The 6,630-nt window shown below is 27.6% G+C and overlaps 1 long non-coding RNA gene across 1 annotated transcript in view; it reads left to right on the plus strand.

Moving 5' to 3' along the window:
• Positions 1–3,169, plus strand: part of LOC124421327 — a 55,013-nt gene extending 51,844 nt beyond the window's left edge. The window contains exon 3 of the long non-coding RNA XR_006941583.1: positions 3,029–3,169. This is a non-coding gene — a long non-coding RNA (uncharacterized LOC124421327). The remainder of the gene's footprint in view (positions 1–3,028) is intronic.
• The last annotated feature ends 3,461 nt before the right edge of the window (positions 3,170–6,630 follow it).

Genomic DNA, 6,630 nt, shown 5'->3' on the forward strand with positions numbered 1-6,630 from the left:
TTTATAGCTACTATTTTGACTCAGAATAAATCAAAATTTCTAGCGGGTCTAAGTTTTTTTGCTCTTCTTTAGAAAACCCAATAAAAGTCACAAATCCCTAGATTTTTAGAAATCAATGTCATTTGGCAGTTCTAATCAATACCTTTTATTGTTCTTTTTTCCTGCTTATTTTATGAATACTTTAAAAGCTCAACAACACTTGTGTAGTAATTTTAATAACATCGCGCCAAGCATTCTCCACTGAGAATTTCTAAATGTTTACAATGTTTTCATCCACTTTTTAGCACCAAGTTGCTGTTCTTATTCCCACTTTATACAATTCGTATTTTATTTAAAGTGGAATGTTGTCATTTTTTATGAAACAAATTAATTTAATTTTGGGTTTGGTTTTTTTTTGTTCATTTCTACTATTGTTTTATTTGACTTTATTTTTTGCTGTTGGCATCAGTGACAATTTATTATTTGTCACGGCCATAGCAAAATAGAATGAACACTTTTGCTTGTTTTTGGCCATTTAATGATTATGGAATGGTTTGATTAAGTGTTTGGCTTGTCTGAAAGTCACTGCCAAAATAAAAAATTTTAAAACTTATTTTTTTTTTGGTTTAGTTGGTGTTAGGAGGTATTTGTTTAAAATATTATTTATTTTACAAACCTGATGTTTTTATGTTCTTTTTGCTGTAACAAATAAATAGGAATATTACGATTTGTATGTTTTAATTTTTACCAGTTTAACATAAATATTACTCATACCACTTGTAGTCCACTAATTATGCTACAAGGATATTTTGAAAAAAACGTATCGAAAACATTAAGTTTTTGTTTATAGTTTTCAATTATAATAATGATATAAACAAAGTTTATTTGCGGTAAATAATATTTGTTATTCTTCGACTAAAACGCTATAGAGACGAGCCAATGGGTGATGTCATTTATTTAGATCAATTTTTATACATTTTTTTGTTTATAATGTTTGTGAATTTTAGCAATCAGCAAACTAATTATCTATGTTGATTCTTTAATTTTATCTCATTATCCAAATTATTAGACAATTAACAGGTGATGTTAAAAATGCCCAGCAGCAGCTTTCTGAACATTTCAAATGCATTCAAATTGAAGAGATAAATTTTATAAAACAATTAAAAATAGTTAGTTTAAATGAATCAAAAAAATTTCATACACAAACAATCAAAACACTAGACCCAGTAGTTTTATTAAATGCCAAAATTAGTAATTGTATTATTTTCTACATTACAGTTTTATACACGGAGGCTAATTTTCATTATATATCTCTTTTAATACATTTAATAGTTTGAAGTGCAGACGAATGGTTTATTTGACTATTATATAAACACTTCGGTTATTAAGTAGATTATTAACTAGTTCATGACTTGCAGGAATTTGAAAAAGAATATGTGAATTCTGATGTTTGTGTAGGTGATTAAATTGAAAAGCCTAAATGTGTTAGTGTGCCAGATTTTGTCAATTCCGTTATTTACTGCTGCATTTGAATTTGTCATCATCGTTGTTGCACACTTCCGTTTCCGTAGATTGTCATAGTTATACAAAACAACAAAAAAGTTGTATACAACAGCTAAAGCAGATGATTTCTGATATGTTAAAATAAATACGGAAACTAAGCAGGGAGTAAAGTTATCAGTTGATACATGCAATTGCTTTTACTTTTACACTTGCTCAAACAAATTTATTTTTAAAAATTTTAAACTACAATTGAACCAAATTCTTTGAACCTCCATAGAAACATCAGCATATTTTTAGCATTAAATATTGTAAATCTTCTAAGAAGTTTTTACTAGAGCTTAACCCTTTCGTTTTCATCTAAAAAAGGATATATTATTTATTCTGCGTCCTTTTTGCATTCCAGTATTTTTGATGCCTGTGTACCAGTTGTTCTATACCGTTGGCATACGCTAAAGTACTGCGTTGTATTGCATTCCACTTCAGTATGCCACATATACCAAATAGCTAACACTACATACTCCACTGACATCTACATTCAAGTGTGAAGGCATTAAAGTACAAACATACAAATATGTATTATGTATGTTCAATGTTGAGCTAGCCACAGAATTCAATCAATAATAGCTGAATTCATAGAAATTGACATGAAAGTGCAAGTACTTTTGCTTCTATTATTTATAGGGTTAAAAGTTAACCGATTGAAAAATGATATTTTAAGAGAAATATCAACTTAGTGGAACAAATTAAAACGACAATGATACGAAAACAATTCAAAAATTGTATCTATTAAAAAAACTGTACAAACTAGATATACAAATGTTATGAAAAATAAACTACATTTTTACTAATATCAAGTCAAAACATACAAAAAAGTATATAAGCCCTCAAGCCCTCTATGATTGTATAGTTTCTAAAATGTCAAAATTGTAAAACGGCTTTATAGAAATATACTTCAGAAAGAAAACATACTATTATTAAAATTTGAACAAAAAGTCTTTACAAAGCCGAAAAATCCTTTAATGTCACACAAATATTATACAAATCTAAAACAAACCGCGTTTAAGCATCACTTGGGAAATCAATTTACTGTTACCATTGGTTACAAGTTGTATGCTGAGAGTGCAATATCGTAACAAAATACTATTTACAAAACACGAAAAACCAGTTGCTGCTTGGTTTTTTGTTCGAGTTAGTTTCTTTCCTTTTCACCAGATTGTGTGGTACTTTAAAATTGAATTGAAAATGAAAAAAAGTAATTGTGCCTATAAAAAACAATAAACGCAAATAAAGATAAATATGTATGTATGTATAAGTGCAATAGAAATATATGCCTTTAAAAGGGCTTTAGTTCGCTAAAGGCTGCCTTTTGAATTTAGGGCTTTAGGCCTATCACAGAACTTATCAACAAAGATTCTTATAAACAAAAAAGGATTCCTTAGACAAATGTTTAATTTGCTTGAAACGTGAGAATTTTATTAGTTCTTATTTTTAATATGTATTTTTTTCAAATTTATTAATTATATACAATTTTTATTTTTTATTTCAGCCATATTTGTTATTAAAACAAAATATTACTCGATTAATTTGAAGTAATAGAAGATGCTAAAGGACTATTTCAACACAACAATTACATTTTAAAAGAAAATGCAAAAGCATATTTTTGCATAATTTGAAATATGTAATTTTTAATTTAATTAAACGTTAATGTGAAATAAAATTGTGAAATACATTTTTAATAAAAATGAAGAATTTTCTTATTAAAGGTGGAAAAACATTATTTTATTTATTGTTTCTTAGTTTAAATTGGTGCACTAATTACTTACTAAATTCAGACATATCCAACACAAACTTTGGTGATGACTAGTATATACCATCTGCATTACTTTAAGTAGTTGTATAATGAGTTTATTTGAGTAAAAAAGGTGATCACAGATTATCATTGCTTTGGCCGTATCTCTTCTAGTTTCCAAGATAAATGCACTTTTATGTTTCCACTCAAAATACTAATTTTTAGTGGAAAATAAAAGTGATCACAGATTATCATTATTTTGGCCGTATCTCTTCTAGATTCCAAGACAAATGGACTTTTGTGTTTTCACTCAAAAAATTTGACTTTTAGTGGAAAATAAAAGTGATCACGGATTATCAGTGTTTTAGACGTATCTCTTCTAGTTTCCAAAATAAATGGACTTTTATGTTTTCACTCAAAAAATTGATTTTTAGCGAAAAATAAAAGTGATCACAGATTATCATTATTTTGGCCGTATCTCTTCTAGTTTCCAAAATAAATGGACTTTTATGTTTTCACTCAAAAAATTGATTTTTAGTGGAAAATAAAAGTGATCACGGATTATCATTGTTTTAGCCGTATCTCGCCTAGTTTCCAAGATAAATCGACTTTTATGTTTTCACTAAAAAAATCGATTTTTAGTGAAAAATAAAAGTAATCACGGATTATCATTGGATAAATGGACTTTTATGTTTTCACTCAAAAAATTGATTTTTAGTGGAAAATGAAAGTGATCACAGATTATCATTGTTTTGGCCGTATCTCTTCTAGTTTCCAAGATAAATGGACTTTTATGTTTTCACTCAAAAAATTGATTTTTAGTGGAAAATGAAAGTGATCACGGATTATCATTGTTTTGGCCGTATTTCTTCTAGTTTCCAAGATAAATGGACTTTTACATTTTACCTCAAAAAAATCGATTTTTAGTGGAAAATGAAAGTGATCACGGATTATCAGTGTTTTAGACGTATCTCTTCTAGTTTCCAAGATAAATGGACTTTTATATTTTCACTCAAAAAATTGATTTTTAGTGGAAAATAAAAGTGATCACGGATTATCATTATTTTGGCAATATCTCTTCTAGTTTCCAAAATAAATGGACTTTTATGTTTTCACTCAAAAAATTGATTTTTAGCGAAAAATAAAAGTGATCACGGATTATCATTGTTTTAGCTGTATCTCTTCTAGTTTCCATGATAAATGGACTTTAATATTTTTACTCAAAAAAGTCGATTTTTAGTGGAAAATAAAAGTGATCACAGATTATCATTGTTTTAGCCGTATCTCTTCTAGTTTCCTAAATAAATGGACTTTTATGTTTTCACTCAAAAAATTGACTATTATTGGAAAATAAAAGTGATCACAGATTTTTATTGTTTTGGCCACATCTCTCCTTGTTTCCATGGTAAATGGACTTTTATATTTTTACTCGAAAAAGTCGATTTTTAGTGGGAAATAAAAGTGATCACAGATTATCATTGTTTTGGCCGTATCTCTACTAGTTTCCAAAATAAATGGACTTTTATGTTTTCACTCAAAAAATTGATTTTAGTGGAAAATAAAAGTGATCACAGATTATCATTGTTTTGGCCGTATCTCCTAGATAAATAGACTTTTATATTTTCACTCAAAAAACTTATTTTTAGTGGAAAATAAAACTGATCACAGATTATCATTGTTTTAGCCGTATCTCATCTAGTTTCCAAGATAAATGGACTTTTATGTTTTCACTCAAAAAATTAATTTTAGTGGAAAACAAAAGTGATTACAGATTATCATTGTTTTGGCCGTATCTCTTCTAGTTTCCAAGATAAATGGACTTTTATATTTTCACTCAAAAAATCGATTTTTAGTGGAAAATGAAAGTGATCAGAGATAATCATTGTTTTTGCCGTATCTCATCTAGTTTCCAAGATAAATGGACTTTTATGTTTTCACTCAAAAAATCGATTTTTAGTGAAAAACAAAAGTGATCACAGATTATCATTGTTTTAGCCGTATCTCTTCTAGATTCCAAGATAAATGGACTTTTGTGTTTCCACTCAAAAAATTAATTTTTAGTGGAGAATAAAAGTAATTTCTGGCAACGATTTGAACTTATTTATATAATTTAAGCATAAATAAATGGAATTATACTTGACTGACATTAAGGCGTCTCTCAACGGCTCTATAGACATGCGGTGTATATTATAAACACATACATAAACATTAGAATATAAAAAAAATAACTCGCCCACATATTATGGTGTTAAAAATTTGATTTTTAGTTGTTGGTATACAAAATTTGACAGTATGGTTTTGAAAATATTTTTAGCTTTTTAATTAACAGCAGAAAAATTCAAAGAATATCAAATGACTTTTAATATTCTCAAATAATTGAATTTACAAATTAACATTTTGATTAAATGCATCCGGTATTGTATACATCGTTTTTGAATGGAGTCTGTCTTCCTGCAAATAAATGAACAATAGCCCCTTGATAACTTTTGTTTGAATGTTTTCAAATGTTATTGAAAAATTACATTAATATTTGCATATTGTTTTGTCGAATAACATTGCAGCAATGCCCAAACTATACACTTCCTTTTCATTATAAACATATACTACTGCTTTGACTATTTTGGACATTGTTTGCCTAAAATCTTTTGTTTTGTTCTTTACCGTCAAAAGATATGTTTCTTCAGCAGGGGTTGGCAATTATTTTTGTGAGGGATAGAGAGAAATTATAGACTAGACTATAGATTAGACTATAGACTAGACTATAGACTAGACTATAGACTAGACTATAGACTAGACTATAGACTAGACTATAGACTAGACTATAGACTAGACTATAGACTAGACTATAGACTATAGACTAGACTATAGACTAGACTATAGACTAGACTATAGACTAGACTATAGACTAGACTATAGACTAGACTATAGACTAGACTATATACTAGTCTAGTAAAATACAAGATATAACATAATGGTAATTTTCTGTTTAGTTCTTTCTCCTTACGTCGTTCGTTGCTCTATAACAATATCTTGAACTTTCTTCTTTAACATCTTTCCTGTCCTGGTCTTTACTGCTGTTTAGTTTTGCTTAATAAGGAAGTCTATTGTAAGAATATTACAATCAAGTATTACATGTTTGTCTTTTTAATTCTCTTCTTGTATTGAATAAACACATTTCTATTGTATTTAACTACAATTTGAAAGAGATATTTTAATTTAATACTTAAAAGTGTTCCTTTAGCTTATTATTAAATTTAATTTAGCCAAATTAAGTTTGCAGCAAATTCATTAGAAATATTTGAAAAAAAGTTAACAGTTTATGATTTTCGTTTTACCCATTTATGTAATTTGTTTCATAT

The sequence above is a fragment of the Lucilia cuprina genome, chromosome 2, assembly GCF_022045245.1.
Source record: "Lucilia cuprina isolate Lc7/37 chromosome 2, ASM2204524v1, whole genome shotgun sequence".
NCBI classification, from domain to species: Eukaryota; Metazoa; Arthropoda; class Insecta; order Diptera; family Calliphoridae; genus Lucilia; species Lucilia cuprina.